Consider the following 17,531-nt stretch of genomic DNA (forward strand, 5'->3'; position numbering starts at 1 on the left):
ATATTTTCCGGGTCAGACACCAAAACTTATTACCGGATAATGCGGTAGTCTTCCCAGGGCATTGAGAGGTGAAGAAGCAAAATTCCCTCCTTTATTTTAATAGTCAGTTTATAGTTTACAGTTTATTTTAATAGTTATCCTGCAGAGCCATAAAGGTGACGAAAAGAAAAATACGGAGTACGGGGCAAAACCATGCAGCACCAGAAGTTGCATTAATGTTCAGAATTATTTTATGCATTAGTCTTGTATTTATTAGTTAGCTTCAGTGTCACAATGTTCTTATAAAGAATACATTCAGAGACGTATTATATTTTATTGTTTTTCCCCATATAGTTGTCACTAAAATGTCCTTGTACAGGTGACTCGTTGACTAACATAACACTACGTTTGGTGGTATGCGATTGCCATCTATTGGACAAATTTGAAAAAACACCCTGTGAGATGAAAGGTTTTTTTGTCAATGCCAGTCAGAAAACAAATGACGAGAATAAATGATGAAAAAATATTTGTGATGTAGATTAGAGATACCATTACCATTAGAGATTAAAAAAAAACAACAATCTGTAAAATTATTGAAAAAGTGACAAAAATAATAATAATAAATGAACAAATTAAAATGATTTTTTATTGTGGGTCAGTTTGGATAACAAAAAACAAAACCAAAGAAAATTGTGAATATTTAGTGTGGATAGCATTACTTTCTAATAGACTTAACTCCCTTAGGTACGGCCTTCACTATAGAACATCACAGGTTGCCTCTGGAATCCTCTTTCGGGCCTCCATGATGACATGATACCTCCAGCCTTCTGTTTGAGGATGCCCCAAAGATGCTGTCCATCACCTTTGCCTTCATCTTCTTTAGCAAGGCAGTGGTCATCTTGGAAGTATATTTGGACTCCTTATCATGTCCTTCACCTCACTTTGTCATCATGGACCCCGCAACATCAAGGCCCCGGTGAAGTAGGCTCAGCAGCGGCTCCACTTCATGCACATCCTCAGGAAGAGCTGTCATTTATTGCTTACTTAAATGACAATGTCATTGTAATTTTTATGCAATGTCAATGAAATTATTCCATGCTCTGCTCTCAGTATGTCACACTACATGTTTCTTTCAATGAACAGTAGCTCCCTAGTGTTGGAAGCACCCATGCAGCCCCATACCTGCCCAATTGGGCCCTATGAGTACTGTTTCACAGTCTTGATGAGACTCCCGCATCTGTGGAGGTACAGTATTTTGGCCCACTCTGTGATATAGTACACTAGTCCTCCTGTTGTAGTTGTAGTCTTATTTGTGAAGTATGAACGGTAGCAACGGTCACATGAATATTTCCTGGAATTGAAGAGTCTGGATGGCCCCCAAGGGAAATAAGAACCCACGAACAACCCACTAAGAGACCTGCAGTAGAACACAAGAGCGCCCCTGGCAAGAAGCAGGAGATGAGGCGGGCACCCCTGTACTAGGTTGATAAGCTACTACAAGTTCTCTAAAGTACCACATGGTAAATAGACATGTGGGACCCCCCCTTTTATGTAAAGAGGAGGATTTTAGATTCTACATTTTATAGGAGGCCAGTGCAGCGAAGCTGGTTTCCGAGAGATACATGATCTCTTCTCCTGGTTCTGGTTAGAAGTCCTGCAACAACATTAAAGAGCAGCTGGACGGTTAGAGCAAACCATGGACTACTTGTTTGGGGAGCTGGAAATGTTTCACCCTGGAGTTCAGAATTTTTCCAAAAATGCATTTCCATATTCAGGTCTCTGCTGGGTGTGTCTCTGCAGGTGTGGCGGGTGAACGGCTGTGTTGTTAAATAACGTTTCATCGGTGAGAGGTTAGAATGTTGTAAATTGACAGGTGGTGGAAGGGCCTTATTAATAGCTTCCTTCACTCTTGCATTCGTCCTCTTTGGCCAAGATCCTGGCTGTGTTGTCCTCAAAGGAATGTTCCTCTCCTTTTCAGATGCAAATGAGATGCAGCATACAACACCGCTGAGCTTGCTTGCACGGACTTTGAATTTGAAGTGCATAGAAATGTTATCCGAGAGTTTCTACTCTCACGATGTGTGATTGGTGTAGGGCTGGATGGAGCAGACAGATACCTTATTTATCCCCAAAGAAGAGAAACTTGCATAATGTACATGTACATTTGGACCAGTGATGTGCGATCAGGGGAACCAGGTGAGGCTCTCATGATGAAAAACAAAATATTAATCCTTGCATCCATTTTCTATGCCACTTATCCAAACTAAGGGAGCGAGGGTATGCTGGAGCCTATCCCGGCTGTCTGGTACACCCTGGACTGGTCGCCAGCCAATCACAGGGCACATATAGACAAATAACCATTCACACTCACATTCATACCTATGGACAATTTTGCCATTGAACTGAACATGTATGTTTTTGGAACGTGGGAAAACCCATGCATGCTTGGGGAGAACATGCAAACTCCACACAGAGATGCCCAAGCCGAGATTCAAACCCAGGTGGCTGTGTGACTAACATGCTAATCACTCATTCACCATGTGGTCCATGAATAATGATAACATTCTTTCTTTTCTTCATTTATTTCAGACATGCATACTATCTGACATATACACTTAAAATACAATACACTTACAATATCTATCTATCCATATATATATATATATATATATATACATACACACATATCTACATATATATGTACACATACATGCACACACACACAACACCTCATTACTACACATGTCTGAAAAGGAGCAGGAAGAAGCAAAGCTTATTAAATCCTACCCCTTCTCCACGCCATAGCAGTTACCAATTCAATATGTGATTTTTTTTTCCACACATATAATCACAGAATCTTACATAAGACAAAACAACAAAAGAAGAGTGGGAACATCGGACACCCCAGCAAAACCCCAGGACATTGCTGAAGCACACTCCTTACCCGAGTACAAACCACCCTTTTCTGTCTGAGAACCATGGCCTCAGATTTGGAAGTGATGAGTCTCATCACAGATGGATTCAAACACTGAACTCTGAAGGTCGCGGCTTGATGACGCCATCAGGACATTAATTAATTCATTTTCTACCGCTTTTCCTCACGGGTGTGCTGGAGCCTATCCCAGCTGTCTTCGGGCGAGAGGCGGGGTACACCCTGGACTGGTTGCCAGCCAATCACAGGGCACATATAGACAAACAACCATTCACACTCACGTTCATACCTATGGACAATTTGGAGTCGCCAATTAACCTAGCATGTTTTTGGAATGTGGGAGGAAACCGGAGTACCTGGAGAAAACCCACGCATGCATGCGGAGAACATGCAAACTCCACACAGAGATGGCCGAGGGTGGAATTGAACCCTGGTCTCCTAGCTGTGAGGTCTGCGCGCTAACCACTAGACCGCCGTGCTGCCCCATCAGGACATTATCATCCACAAATAGCAGAGACCAGATTCTAAGACCCCCAAGCAGGACAGCTTCAGTACCTCGACTGCACCTATTCTGTCCATAAAAATAATGAACTGAATCAGTGACAAAGGGCAGCCTTAGAGGAGACCATTTTGATAATTAACAAATATGGTTCCTTGCTCTTTAAAGAAGAAGACCCAAACCTTTTCATGCAATCGTTCACACGCCATTGGTAGCTCCCTACTTTATACTACTTACCACTTCTCTGTACTGATGCAAAGACTGAATAAGGTAAACAAGGTGTTGCCCTCTGACCAGACCGACCTCCCCCAGCTTGCTGTCAGCCAACCGCCTGGCAGGTCTCCTTCCCCCAATGCAATACTGCCAGCTCCAAAAACATAGACAAGAAGGCAGTCTGTGTGTGTTTGTTTCTTGGGAATGAATGGGTCAGTGTTTTTCCCTGGGACATGACTGCTGTGTTTCTCCTGACACACAGGCATGGTCTTTCACACCGTCGCCTTTCCACATTTTCTCTGTATGTCTGCTATGAACACAGACCTGCACTGTCAAACATATGGACACACGGCCACAGAATATGCACAGAGGTTATTTGGCAGTTCTCTAAGATCCATCAACAGTGTGAATGTTGGAGCTCGTTCATGTTTTAGCATTGTTTAGCATTATTATTCAGCCTTTTTTCACACTTTTACCACATTTTTCCAACCCATTCAAACTATTTCTACATCCATGTTTTCAGCTCATTTGGGACAAGGAGGTGAGCCATTGACACACAACTAACAATTTTTGTATATATCTTGTTAAATTGTCTTTTTTACTCTACTTTTATATACTTTTTTTTAAACTTAACTACTGCACTGAAAAAAGAAGCTCTCCAATCTCGTTGTACATCTTGTATAATGACAATAAAGGCCATTCCATTCCATTCCACAATTCCCACATTTTCTGCAGTTCCACAACATCCCTACTGAAAATGAATAAAACAAAAAGACAAATATTCAACTCATTCAAGGAGTGCTCAATGGGTCAAATACTTACTTTCCCCACTGTAGATCACAACTTCAATAATATTGTTGTGTTACCTGAACAAGCTGATCATTTTATAGTGTATGAAAAAAAACACAGCACATGGGATGCGTGTTTCCAGTTGGCCGGTAGGTGTCTGCAAATCCCCACGCTTTTCACTTGCAAGTAGTGCTGCATTCACTGACTGGTTGCAAGTCTGGTTGAGCTGAACACGCATGTCGTGTTGTCGAAAGTTAATAACACTACTAGTAGTAATAGTAATAAACAAACAAAATATATAAATGAAATAATAATAATAAGTGTTTAATTTGTTTCAAGACAAATGATTCGTTTTGTTCACATTGCAGCTTACGCTGATGCTATTTTGAGGGTGTAGTGCTAGTTTTAACACAAACAGTTTGACTTTTTTTCAATTTTCTTTTATCACACAAAAATATAACATCTTAAATCTTATTAGATTTAAGACATTTTTAAGACATATTTTTTTATTTAGCAGTTTCAAAATAATATCCTTTAAGAAAATTCAAGTAATGATAATGGATTTATTTTATTTGAACATGCATACAAATGACAAATGGAAACCATTACATAATTCAAAAATTATAATACATTTCTAATAATGAAAATCCAGTCGTGTACATCATCTCACAGAGCTTCACAGTGCAACCACAACAACCACACTTCCTGGTTATCCACCAATCACATTCACGGAAAGGTGCATTCATAAACACCGGAATTCCCAATATCAACATGTAGAGTGCAACTACAACACCGTTCAAATACATATCTTTCATTTCTCAGAAAGGAGTTAAAACTAGTTTAGAGCAAGACATCTAAGTAAGACGTGGTCCTTTTCACAACTTTGTAGCGACTAAATTGTGATGCACTGTACTTTGGTGCGCGCACTGGGTTTTAGTAAAAACAAGGTTCCCTGAATGCAGCACAGTAGTCAATGCTCTTTGCCAAGCCTCATTTTAACACTAAGCAGAGCCGGGCGCTGTTTGCACCCCAAGCGGTTCGCTTTGCTCCGTACCGGCTCCATGTGGGGGACAAGTCTTCAGGGTGAAACCCCACAACAAGATGACCGAACATAAAACCAGGCGTTTCTTGCATTAGCGCTGCACTGATTTATTTGTTATTCAGCGCTTGCATATGCAAACTAAGTGAAAGTTGGATTACTGGGAAGAAACCTGCAAGTCTGGACTGGCCGAGAGTGGAATTTGGAATCGTGTAAACGGCGTGGGTCAACTTGGATATTTGACGTGGAATGAGTTCAAACTACAACGAGGAGGTGAGTGGAAATTACCTTTAAAGTTCTTAATCCAATCCGCACGGAGTTGTACAAACGTTTTGTAACATGACATGCGAATTTCACAACTTTAATAGAACTCACTGCGTGCGTATTAACAATTCACCATAAACATGCCAATATTAACCAATTAAGCTAACGCCAGCTAGCCTGAGGGTGTAGAAACTTTGCGGCTCTTCGGAGTTTGGACTCGACCCTCGGGCGGCCCAGTCCATGAAAAGTTCAGTTCGGTCACTCGAGAATTGAACCCAAATGTCACAATGATCGAGTCAACAGTAAAATCAAACTTAACACTGACTAAATCCGTTCGTGTGGGCTGACATCGGTAATGGCCGCGACAACACACACAGGTGTGTTTGGCTGTCTCAATTGGTGCACTTCCGTACTTCCAAGTCTTTTGAGAAGTTCACAAATGTTGCAATTGAAACGTCAGAAATTGTGACAATGCAGTGATTGTCGCTTACCAGACTCACATAGCCGAAGGGGACTTCATCATTAAAAGACGGGAAGAAGATGGTAAATATTATAATTGTCATTTTCGGTAAGTAAACAATGACAGTGAAAATGTGTGTATGAGTAACGTTATTGAAGTGTTCTGACAAGCTGTGTACTTTCTCTTCAATGTACTATAGACACTGTGTACTTACTTCCCTAGGGCATGGATTTAGACAATGTAGTTCCCAATCCCAATACTTAAAAAAAAAAAAAAAAAATTATATAATCATTCAGGGCTGCACTGCGGTCTAGTGGTTAGCGCGCAGACCTCACAGCTCAGAAACCCGAGTTCAATTCATCTCTGTGTGGAGTTTGCATGTTCCCCCCGTGCATGCGTGGGTTTTCTCCGGGTACTCCGGTTTCCTCCCACATTCCAAAAACATGCTAGGTTAATTGGCGACTCCAAATTGTCCATAGGTATGAATGTGAGTGTGAATGGTTGTTTGTCTATATGTGCCCTGTGATTGGCTGGCGACCAGTCTAGGGTGTACCCCGCCTCTCGCCCAAAGACAGCTGGGATAGGCTCCAGCACCCCCGCGACCCTCGTGAGGAAAAAGCGGTAGAATGAATGAATGAGTTCCCAATTCATGACTATCATTGCGCATTTACTGCTCATTACTCTTATCAGCAGGAATTTTGTAGTGTGGAATGTGATAAAATGATCAAGTGACAATACTCAGAGTACAGTTAACAACACTATGTATGAGGAAAAACTCTTTTTCTCATGCAATGTTTTGGACAGAGTTGCTTGCTTGGGGCCAATGTTAGTTTTCCTTCTTTTTGGTCTTGCAAGAATCATGCTGTTTATTATGATGGTGGCTTAGGAAGCATGATGGGGTCGGTCATGTTGAACTTTCCCGGTTCTTCTGGTACACCACTGGGGACATGCATGGTAGGTTCATAGTCTGATACTTGTCTTTTGCCCACTGATATCAATAGGGGATTGGGACACCCCTATAACCGCCATAGTGTTTTGACTGAGAATTGCTTGGTAGGCATACAACTCGAAAAGCTATAAAAGATCGAGGTAGCATCAGAGGGTGAAATTGTGATACAAACCTTGGTTCATCCCCCCCCCCCCCCCCCCCCCCCCCCACCCCGCCTGTTCTTCTTCCTGAAATTCTGGTAGATTCTGGAACATTGCTGCTCTTTCTGGTGTACTGATGTTTTGTCCAAACCAGAACGGTGGAAGCTTGGTTAGCATCATTCATTTCTTCCAGAAGATATCAAATCAGTTTTTCTCCAAAGAAATCAGAGGCGGGGTACACCCTGGACTGGTCTCCAGCCAATCACAGGGCACATATAGACAAACAACCATTCACACTCACATTCATAACTATGGACAATTTGGAGTTGCCAATTAACCTAGCATGTTTTTGGAATGTGGGAGGAAAGTACGGAGTACCCGGAGAAAATCCATGCATGCACGGGGAGAACATGCAAACTCCACAGAGAGATGTCAGAGGGTGGAATCGAACTCGGGTCTCCTAGCTGTGTGGCCTGCGCGCTAGCCACTCAACCACTGCACAGCCAAGAAATCATCCAAATCCAATGAATCCATTACGGAAAGCTGAACATCTTAACACAAAACACGTCTTTTTACAATTATATTTTTACATGGAGAATATATTGTCCTCGGGCTATCTAAACATGGTCTATGCCAAAAAAAAGATTAGACACATCTTTCGTCAGAAAAAAGTTTGTTTCTTTCTCTTTCCGTTCTTTTGTAATCACCAGTAGAACAAAGAGAAAAAAAGCTATTTGTGTGGCAGCACGGTGTTTGAGTGGTTAGCAAGGAGACCCGAGTTCAATTCCACCATCGGCCATGTCTGTGTGGAGCGTACTCCGGCTTCCTCCCACATTCCAAAAACATGCTAGGTTAATTGGCGACTCCAAATTGTCCATAGGTATGAATGTGAGTGTGAATGGTTGTTTGTCTATATGTGCACTGTGATTGGCTGGCGACCAGTCCAGGGTGTACCCCACCTCTTGCCCGAGGATTGCTGGGATAGGTTCCAGCACCCCCGCGACTCTTGTGAGGATAAGCGATAGAAAATGAAAGGCTTTTTGTGAAAAGATACATTTAAAATGTAGTTTTCACATTTGCATCACACCTTCCATGCATGTGCTACACGGCAAGATGCCTTTTCACTTTTGCCTTGTGGATGTTTTTTTGGCTTAAAACTCAATCTCTTCTATTATTGTGCAGTTGCATCATCACCAAAACCATCAAATTAATCTTCATCTTCCAACTTTTTGAAAGCATGGAATATCCTGTCAGTATATTTGTGTTACTATCCTTTGGTACCTGAGCTATGTATTCTTTGGGAGCAAGCAGTTGCAGTTTTTGGTAGCGAATAAGGTCATAACACGACAAGACATATTGCACGCTAACTGGAGAATGCACTCAACCTGAGGCTAAATAGTGGCATGAATGGGGGATTGGTGTGTGTGTGTTGTTTCTGACAGCTGGATGGTCTGCATATGCTATCAGAACCTTTTGCCACGACACCTCTTCCAAGCCAACATTTGTTTAACGAGTGCCTTGACGTGCTGACATGTTGTCTGGGATGTAATGAACATGCGAGGAGATGTGGGGGGGGGGGGGCAGCCTTACAAAGCGGATGAAGCTACCAGGTGTTGATTGCAGGCAGATGCATCTGGAAGTGATCCTCTGGCTGATTGCACTTTATCCAGATGAGGATAACTGCTGGTCTAAGTATATTATCATGAAACCATGGATTGGTTGTTTTTTTTTGGTTCTAAACTACTTTGATGTATGTTTTGAGGGGCAAGTTGTCTCCATTCATGGTATTTTTCTATAAATTCCTGTATTTATAGTCTGTTTACATGTACAGTGGCATCATCCCAAAGGAGATGAAAATAGATGCTATTTGGAAAGGCACCAGGGGCTCACCATGTGAACTGTGATTTGCCCAGCAGGGGTGTCGGTCTCGTTCGCTACAATGGCCAGATTAAATACTCAATTTAATTATGTCACCAAGCATTAAGTCACTAACCTTATCAGTGTGGTCTGCTACTTAATGGGGCTCTCTTAGCCAGCAGATGCAACAGGATTACAAACAATATGGTCATGCTAATGACACACAGTATAGTATATTGGGGGTGGTGCACGACCATATAATCATGGTTCGGTACGTATCTCGGTTTTAAGGTCATGGCTGGGTTCATTTTGGTACAGTAAGAAAATAAAATGAAGATCCATCCATTTTTTGTACCACTTATAGGGTCGCGGTATGCTGGAGCCTATCCCAGCTGTCTTTGGGCGAAAGGCGGGGTACACTACGGGTTGCTGTACGCTGAGAACACGAGAATAGATCATGATTGCCAAAGACATAATGTTGCAGCGAGATCAACACATTATCCTCCTTCCAGTTTTGGTTTGATATTATGTTTCTTGAATTCAATAGTGCTTCTCACGTTGGTGCTTAAAACTTTCTTTGGTTCCATTTTGAAGTGGGACTTGAAGTGAATTGATTAAAAACAAATCCTCATCATAAAACGTGAAGGAAGGAATAACTCACGGCAGAACCAGAAGTGTCTTTGGCAACAATCGGGTCTCCAATGAAGGTAACAATAACCTTAAATGTTCATTTGTCCCTTTCATAACTATACCAATGTTTTTTGGCTTTCATTTTTGCAACACTTTTGGCTTTTTGGCATGGATTATTCATTCATTCATTCATTTTCTATCGCTTTTCCTCACAAGGGTCGCGGGGGTGCTGGAGCCTATCCCAGCCGTCTTCAGGCGAGAGGCGGGGTACACCCTGGACTGGTGGCCAGCCAATCACAGGGCACATATAGACAATCAATTCACACCCATGGAAAATATAGAGTCTCCAATTAATGTGACATGTTCCTGTCTTTCTGTGGCCGCCGTGTTAACCAGCATGGCCTCTTTTCTCATGGCGAAGGATTTTCATCGACTTTGTTCTCCGGGGATTTCATTAGTCAAGCAGGGTTTAGATATGTAAATGAAGGCCCAGATCCACTACAAGAAGTGCTGCGCTATGTAAAATAGACTCTTTGAAGCCGCAAGTTGAAGAAATGGTGTGAATTATTTACACGTCAGGACACGCTGCATGCTTCCACTATATGCATGGTTTGCATGTGTGTGGACTTCGTTCCCTCATGAATGAAGGTAGTGTGTTTCTGCTTCTGTGAAAGTATTAAGGATTTGTTGTTTGGCTTTGCCAATGAAGAATTTTTGCCTGAGCAGCAACTGGACAGACTGAGAGAACCCGACATTAACTTAGATTAACTCGGATGTTTCCAGACTGTCTTGAAAGCATTATACAGTATTTCCATGCCTATATGTGTGTGCAATAAAATATACAGTGAAGCACCACACATTTGGTATTCAGGATTTATGTCCGTGTTGATCTCGCTGCCACATTGTCTTTGGCAACAATCACATTTTCAATAAAGGTATTGAGTATTTTGACTTTATTCTTAAAAAATTATTTCAGATTTGTCAATTTTTTATGTTTTTTTTATTTAAAAAAATATGGCACAGGCCTTGGACGATGGACGAGCGGTTAGATTAGATTCAACTTTATTGTTATTGCTCATGTCACTTGTACAGGGCAACAAAATGCAGTTAGCATCCAACCAGAAGTGCAATTTTTATAAGTACATTAGTATGGACAGATCTATGTAAATAAAACTATACAGGCTATGACTATAATACAGTGAGGATATGTACAGGGATATAAATGACTATAATATGGCTATTGTAGATTATACAGATTATAAACAGGTTGGGTATGACAATATATAATAACAGTAATATATACAGTATTGCAATGGAGTGACTAGGGTATGGAAATGACTATAATATGGCTATTGTAGATTATACAGATTATAAACAGTATGGATATGACAATATATAATAGCAGTAATATGTACAGTATTGCAGTGAAGTGACTAGAGTAGAGTATGGTTAGCGTGCAGACCCGAGTTCAATTCCACCCTCGGCCATCTCTGTGTGGAGTTTGCATGTTCTCCCCATGCATACAGGGATTTTCTCCGGGTACTCCGGTTTCCTCCCACATTCCAAAAACATGCTAGGTTAATTGGCGACTCCAAATTGTCCATAGGTATGAATGTGAGTGTGAATGGTTGTTTGTCTATATGTGCCCTGTGATTGGCTGGCCACCAGTCCAGGGTGTACCCCTCTTCTTGCCCGAAGACAATTGGATAGGTTCCAGCACCCCTGCGACTTTTGTAGGATAAGCAGTAGAAAATGAATGAATGAATGCCACAGGCCAATAATAAACTCAGGCCTTGGGCCACAAATGACCCCCAAGTCGTACTTTGGACACCACTGACATAGAGGAAACACTGACTGTTTTGCTGTTTTTTTGTTGTTGCTCAAATCAATGGTAGCCATGAATGATTTTCCTGACTACAAACATGATACACAAGCACACACCATAACATAGTTTCTTTGGTGTACATTCATGCAAGCATGATTTTGTTTTGGCGTGACATGCAGCACACCGGCACGGTTCCTTGTACGCTTGTTGTCGTGTCCCCCCCCCCAGCTTAATGGTGGTACAACAATGCCCTCCCCCATTCCACCTTAGCTGGTTTTATCCAGACCAGCGACGTGGAATAATGGCAAAACATTGCTGCCTGGAACTGGCTGCAGAAAGAAGCTTTTGTCTGTCTCATGCTGGCATTCCCCAGGACTACATGTCCACACGCGAAATTGTACATTATCACATACTTTTCACATGCACACACATCATCGTTTGATCAACTGAAGACAAAATAATCTTTCTACTCTCATTCACTTATCTATCTTCACGCATCTGTCCTCCACATATCTGTACTTTGCTTGAAAATACTTCCCAGTCTCATGATGGAGTTTTTTTTGGGGGGGGGTTGTAACATGTTGAAAGGGGTGGTCTGCAACTCTAGTGTCCCCGCCTTCTCTCCACAGGGGGTGGCAGGGTGGTTTTGTTCTGTTTCTTTTGTTGGAGAGAGAACTGAATGGAGCAGCCAACCGGAGAGATGGGGGGGTTAATAGGTGAAGGCATTCCTTGGGGAGAAAACTGCACTGGCTGTGGAGGCTGTGGAAGAGCAGCTTGTCCAGTAACTGCAGGGTTGGCAGTTTGAATCCCAATTCTTGCATCCCAGTCACTGCTATTGTGTCTTTGGGCAGTGGGTATTATGCCCCACACAAACGTAAAAATGAATTGGCAACTACATTTCCATTGGAATACCCCAGGGCAGCTGAAGCTACGGATGCTTAGCTTGGTCGATGGCTTAAAATGTGAGACCCAATGGGGTCATTTCTATGAAAAATGGGTCAGTTGGTGTCCAAGTCGTATCATGCATCATCGTTGCTGGCGTTTGTGGAAAAAAATAGGTTTGATGTCAAAATCAATAAAAACAAATGGAGGGCAGGAGGGGCATCAGGAAAGGAATTGCCACTTGCCTTTTAAAGCTTCAGCATAGAACCAAAGTAAGTAAGAGGATTTACTGTATGTTTTTTTTTTTTGCAATAAACTCTTTCCACAATTTACAATATACATCCCTTTGATGTACAGTGTACATTTTACTCAAATAAAATCGCTGATTAATTGGTTATTCAATTAATCAACAACTATTTTGGTATTCGAGTAATAGTTTTTGGTGGATTTTAAATGGAAATATCCTGATTTCAGCCTCTCAACTGTGAATATTTTTCTACATTTTGTTAATCATCCATGAAAGTAGACCTATTTTCTTTGTGTTTTAGGCAAAAATTGTTTTTTACACATATCAGTTTAGACTTTGGAAAACACAGATGGACATTTTGGCCTCTTTTTTGATATGTTGCAGACCAAACCACTAACTGTTTGTTATTGTGTCATATTGATTTGGTCCGTTTAGGGCATTTTTACCCATTTTAATCCCAAAGATCCACCTCCTACTATAAACACAAAAAATATATATATATATTTGTCTTGACAAATATGACGATTGACTGTATGCACATTTTACATGCCCTGAAATGCACAATGCAAAGATGTTTTTAGCATGCAAGTTACAAGTCAAAATTACAGCTAAGTTAGTTTGTCAGTAGTCAGAATACTGAAGATGAAAGATGCATTTTTGTGTGACCTGACATCTACAAAGTGACATTTACAATGTGAGTCACACATGCGGTTGACCTAACACTACATTCAAGATTGGTCGTGGGCACCCGTGGTCTAGCGCCTCACCAATGACTCGATTAATCCAAACAACAAGCTTCAGATTAATCGACTAAGAAAATGAATGATTGTTGCAGCCTCTGGAGTATGAAACAGACGAGCATGAAAAACAGCATTATTTTCCGACTTTTCATATGGATCGCTTGTTGCCAAGTGATAAGGCTGGGGAAAAAAAATCCCTCTTGGAGGACAGCTTAGCCAGAAACGCCCACTGGCCCGAGACAGCTCTTTAAAAGGACCATCTCTGAGCCCACTGCGCAAAGAGGAGCTCTATCCTGGGAAAAGCGGGTTGCCATGGAAGGCACAATGTGAATGTTACAGGCGTGTCAAAAGTTCAGGACCTTGGTTGCCTGTTGGGGGGGGGGGGGGGGGGGAGGGGGGGAGTGCCAAGTGCACCACAGTGATGAAGGATGTCCCTGCTAAGCTGGAGGTATGCAAGTAGAACATGAACATCCCTTCCTGATACCATAACCTGTGGCTAGGAACATGGTCATTAATTTCCCTCCATATACCTAATTAGCCACTTTATCATCATCATCTTATACAGTATTTCTGTATCAAGGAGGAGTCCTAAATAGGAATGAGGACTGTGTACAGTGAACCCACTTGTATTACAATTGCTCCTCCACAGTTACATGTCACAAACATCCGTCATGGGAAGCAATGCAGCCATGGCTAAAACGACTTTTTTGTGTGTTTTTACACATTCCCTGTGTTGTGTACTGTGATAATTGCATTGAAAACTCTTGTTTCAAGTACTTTAAAATACCATTTTCCCCCCAAAACAAAAGATGGACATGGATGGATGAAAGTGTTGCCATTGATTTTCCTGTAATAGGAAACTGGAATAGTATTTAATGAATAGTATGCATGAAAAATACTGCTTGGACCACCTTACTATGCTGCATTTACAGAAGAAACTGACACTAAAATGGTATACAGTATATAGACAGTCATATACAATTAAAACAAAATACTAATATTTGACTTTTTAGTAGGGGAAACACTGCTTCTCTTTTAAATGGAATCAAAGGAGTACAAAGTTACTGGGGTGTTATTATATTCATGATAATTTGTTAGCATTTGACAGTGATTTAAACCCCTTGCTAAAACACTTCCCATTGCTTCACACTTGCAGGAGGTCTCTGTCGTACACTTTCTGACACCATAGTCTCAAAATAATCCCCCACCCCCGAGCCCTTTTCACACTGAAGTGTGGGCATGTGCTTCTCAGGACCCTGGTTCAGTATATGCTTTCATTGGAGTCTGTGTGGATGCTCTTTGACTTGATTATTAGTTGGTTATTATTTGTATTTGTGATTCTCTCTAGCAGCCATGCTTGTCAAACTTGTTGTTTTTGGCGGCCACCATGGTTTTAGTCTTAGGCTGAGTTTGAAACCACATACGTACCTGTTACTCATACTAACTCTTTGACTATGCAGTGTGTCTACACTGGCAGTATGCGAGACACCCAAATTACCCAGGATGCAACGCAACTTTTCGGTATGTGATAGTGGATGACAACTCATTCATTCATTTTCTACCGCTTTTCCTCACGAGGGTCGCGGGGGTGTGCTGGAGCATATCCCAGCTGTCTTCGGGCGAGAGGCGGGGTACACCCTGGACTGGTTGCCAGCCAATCACAGGGCACATATAGACAAACAACCATTCACACTCACATTCATGCCTATGGACAATTTGGAGTCGCCAATTAACCTCGCATGTTTTTGGAATGTGGGAGGAAACCGGAGTACCCGGAGAAAACCCACGCATGCACGGGGAGAACATGCAAACTCCACACAGAGATGACCGAGGGTGGAGTCGAACCCAGGTCCTCCTAGCTGTGAGGTCTGCGCACTAACCACTCGACCGCCGTGCCGCCGATGACAACTCAAAACTGAAAAAATTCAAGAAGTGTGACATCCTTCTGCATTGACTGAGTTCTAATCCTGGTCAATAAAACTCGAAGTAGAACTTTGCAGTGTTTCGTAGGCCAGAATGTTTCCCGTTGGGTTGGAATATAACAGTCTGGGAATTGAAAGGGTTAAAGCAAACAAGCCAGTATTGCATGCTTTGACTCAGTTCAGTCCAAAAGTGCCTGTTGAAAAGCCCTGTGGGAACTGCCTTGCTTATTAGCACATAATAACATTGAATATGTATTAATGGGACTATTTCTACATATTCATCAGCTTATGCAGCACGCATACCAGTCTCTCTCATCCATGCAGCTTACTTTCACTCATTTCATTTGACTAATACCACCAGGCTGGTCATATTGCTCATTAACTTAATGGAAAATATATCCACTAATATTTGGAATTGGATTTTGGGCCAGCATTTTTAGGATTTTAGGATGGTATCATTTTGCTGTTTTCCGGTTAGCTTGGATTGCTACTAGCTGTAAGCATTTGTGACTCGTTTATTTCAAAGAATCGCTACCTCTCGCCTGTCCGTGTTCAAATTGGGGTTGTCAGCAATCTTGTGATCTTGTTGCGTGATACCCATACCTGCCAATATTTCTGATTCTGACAATCTTGCAAATTATGTCCCTTCATTGATTGACAGCTTTATTAGCAATAAATCCCCCCCCCCTTTCATCCCAAGGCTAGTATGGATTTGACAAGATCCGTCTGTTGTCTATTGAGCAGAAGTCGCCAACTGATTACCACAATGACCCCGTGACCTACTTGCCTGGAGGATGCCACAGAATCACTACGACCCAAATAATTACCAAACCAACATTCATTCAAATGTGAAGTTTAGTGCTTTTAAAAAGGAAAATCCAATTTGAATAGAATTTTGCGTTGAGCTGCATGGCTTTTCAGGAAGAAAGCGGATCACGGAGAAGTGGATTACAGGTGTGCTCAGCTAAAGAAGGAAGCAATCCTTAATCTCACCATGATTCTGCTGATCTTGTTTTCACATTAAATGAAGTACAAGTGATTCCTCATCACGGACGGTGTTCTCCTTGCTGTTTCTTGAATAGTTTTCCGTTAGGAAACATGGGTGTTGAGCCACAAATTACCACACGCAGCTGAGAGCAATGGAAACTACTAACAATTGATTTACTGTGTTTGGTGTGGAGGGTATCATTGATCGGGTGATTGGGCTGCTGTATGTGTCTTTCATTATCAAGTGTCATCTGACATTCTCCATTTTTTACATCTTTTAGCATGTTAGCTTTGAGACTATTTTTAATAATAATAAATAATAATACATTTGTATTTGTATTGCGCTTTTCAAAATACTCAAAGACACTTTACAGAAGAATGAAGTTGAATAAAGCAAGTAAACAGAATAGAAGACACACCAAAATACAACATTCATTGGTTAATACACAGTTAAAACATGAGTAAAAGTTTGCCTTTTCAATGTCCTTTTTCATTCGTGCTGTTGGTTCAATCAAGTTAATTACATTTAGTTTCATGAGTGGATTAGTTTGTCTTTTGTAGTTCTTATTCTACATTGTGTTTTGTGTTTGTTGATTTTTTTTGTTTGTGACCCTTGTGGTAATGGTGTGGTGTTCTAGTTTCTTCTGACCAGTGGAATGCATGCATCGATATCACATATTCCTCCCTTGATCAAAAGGTTGTACAAGTGTCTCTGCTGAGGCAGCATCTATTTATCTGGTTTAACTCTGTTCTTAACTGCCCAAGCGTAATGTGGAACCCAGTCACAACCACGTCCTTCATCTTTGCTCCACCTCCTCCATTCTGCACAGCACATGATCTGTACATTCTCTTCCCCTTGCTCCTTGTTTGGGCACTCCATTCCAAAAAAAAAAAACAAAACCAAGGTTTGACTGTTTACACGAACAGATTAGTACAATTATAGAAATGTGAATTTAAGCTGCATTGAGAGTTGACAATATGAATAAGGTTCATAAAGTCAGAAACCATAAATCAAGTTGACCATGTTTATCATTTTTGTGATCCAGAATGCCACACATTGACAGGAACATCCGGCCTTCTTGAGATTTTGTTGCGAAAAAGCAAAGCTGGCTTATCTGATAATGCTCTGCTGTCGTCCTGATGCGGGTTGTTTTTATGAACTAGGCTGTTGTAACCA

The 17,531-nt window shown here is 41.5% G+C and overlaps 1 protein-coding gene across 3 annotated transcripts in view; it reads left to right on the forward strand.

Moving 5' to 3' along the window:
* Positions 1 to 5,403: 5,403 nt before the first annotated feature.
* The window catches only part of plxnb1b (plexin b1b), a 73,571-nt gene continuing 61,443 nt past the window's right edge, over positions 5,404 to 17,531 (forward strand). For all 3 annotated transcript variants that reach the window (XM_058054224.1, XM_058054225.1, XM_058054226.1), the window contains exon 1: positions 5,404 to 5,724. The gene's annotated coding sequence lies outside the window, so the exon portion shown is untranslated. The remainder of the gene's footprint in view (positions 5,725 to 17,531) is intronic.

Source organism: Doryrhamphus excisus, chromosome 18 (genome assembly GCF_030265055.1).
Source record: "Doryrhamphus excisus isolate RoL2022-K1 chromosome 18, RoL_Dexc_1.0, whole genome shotgun sequence".
NCBI classification, from domain to species: Eukaryota; Metazoa; Chordata; class Actinopteri; order Syngnathiformes; family Syngnathidae; genus Doryrhamphus; species Doryrhamphus excisus.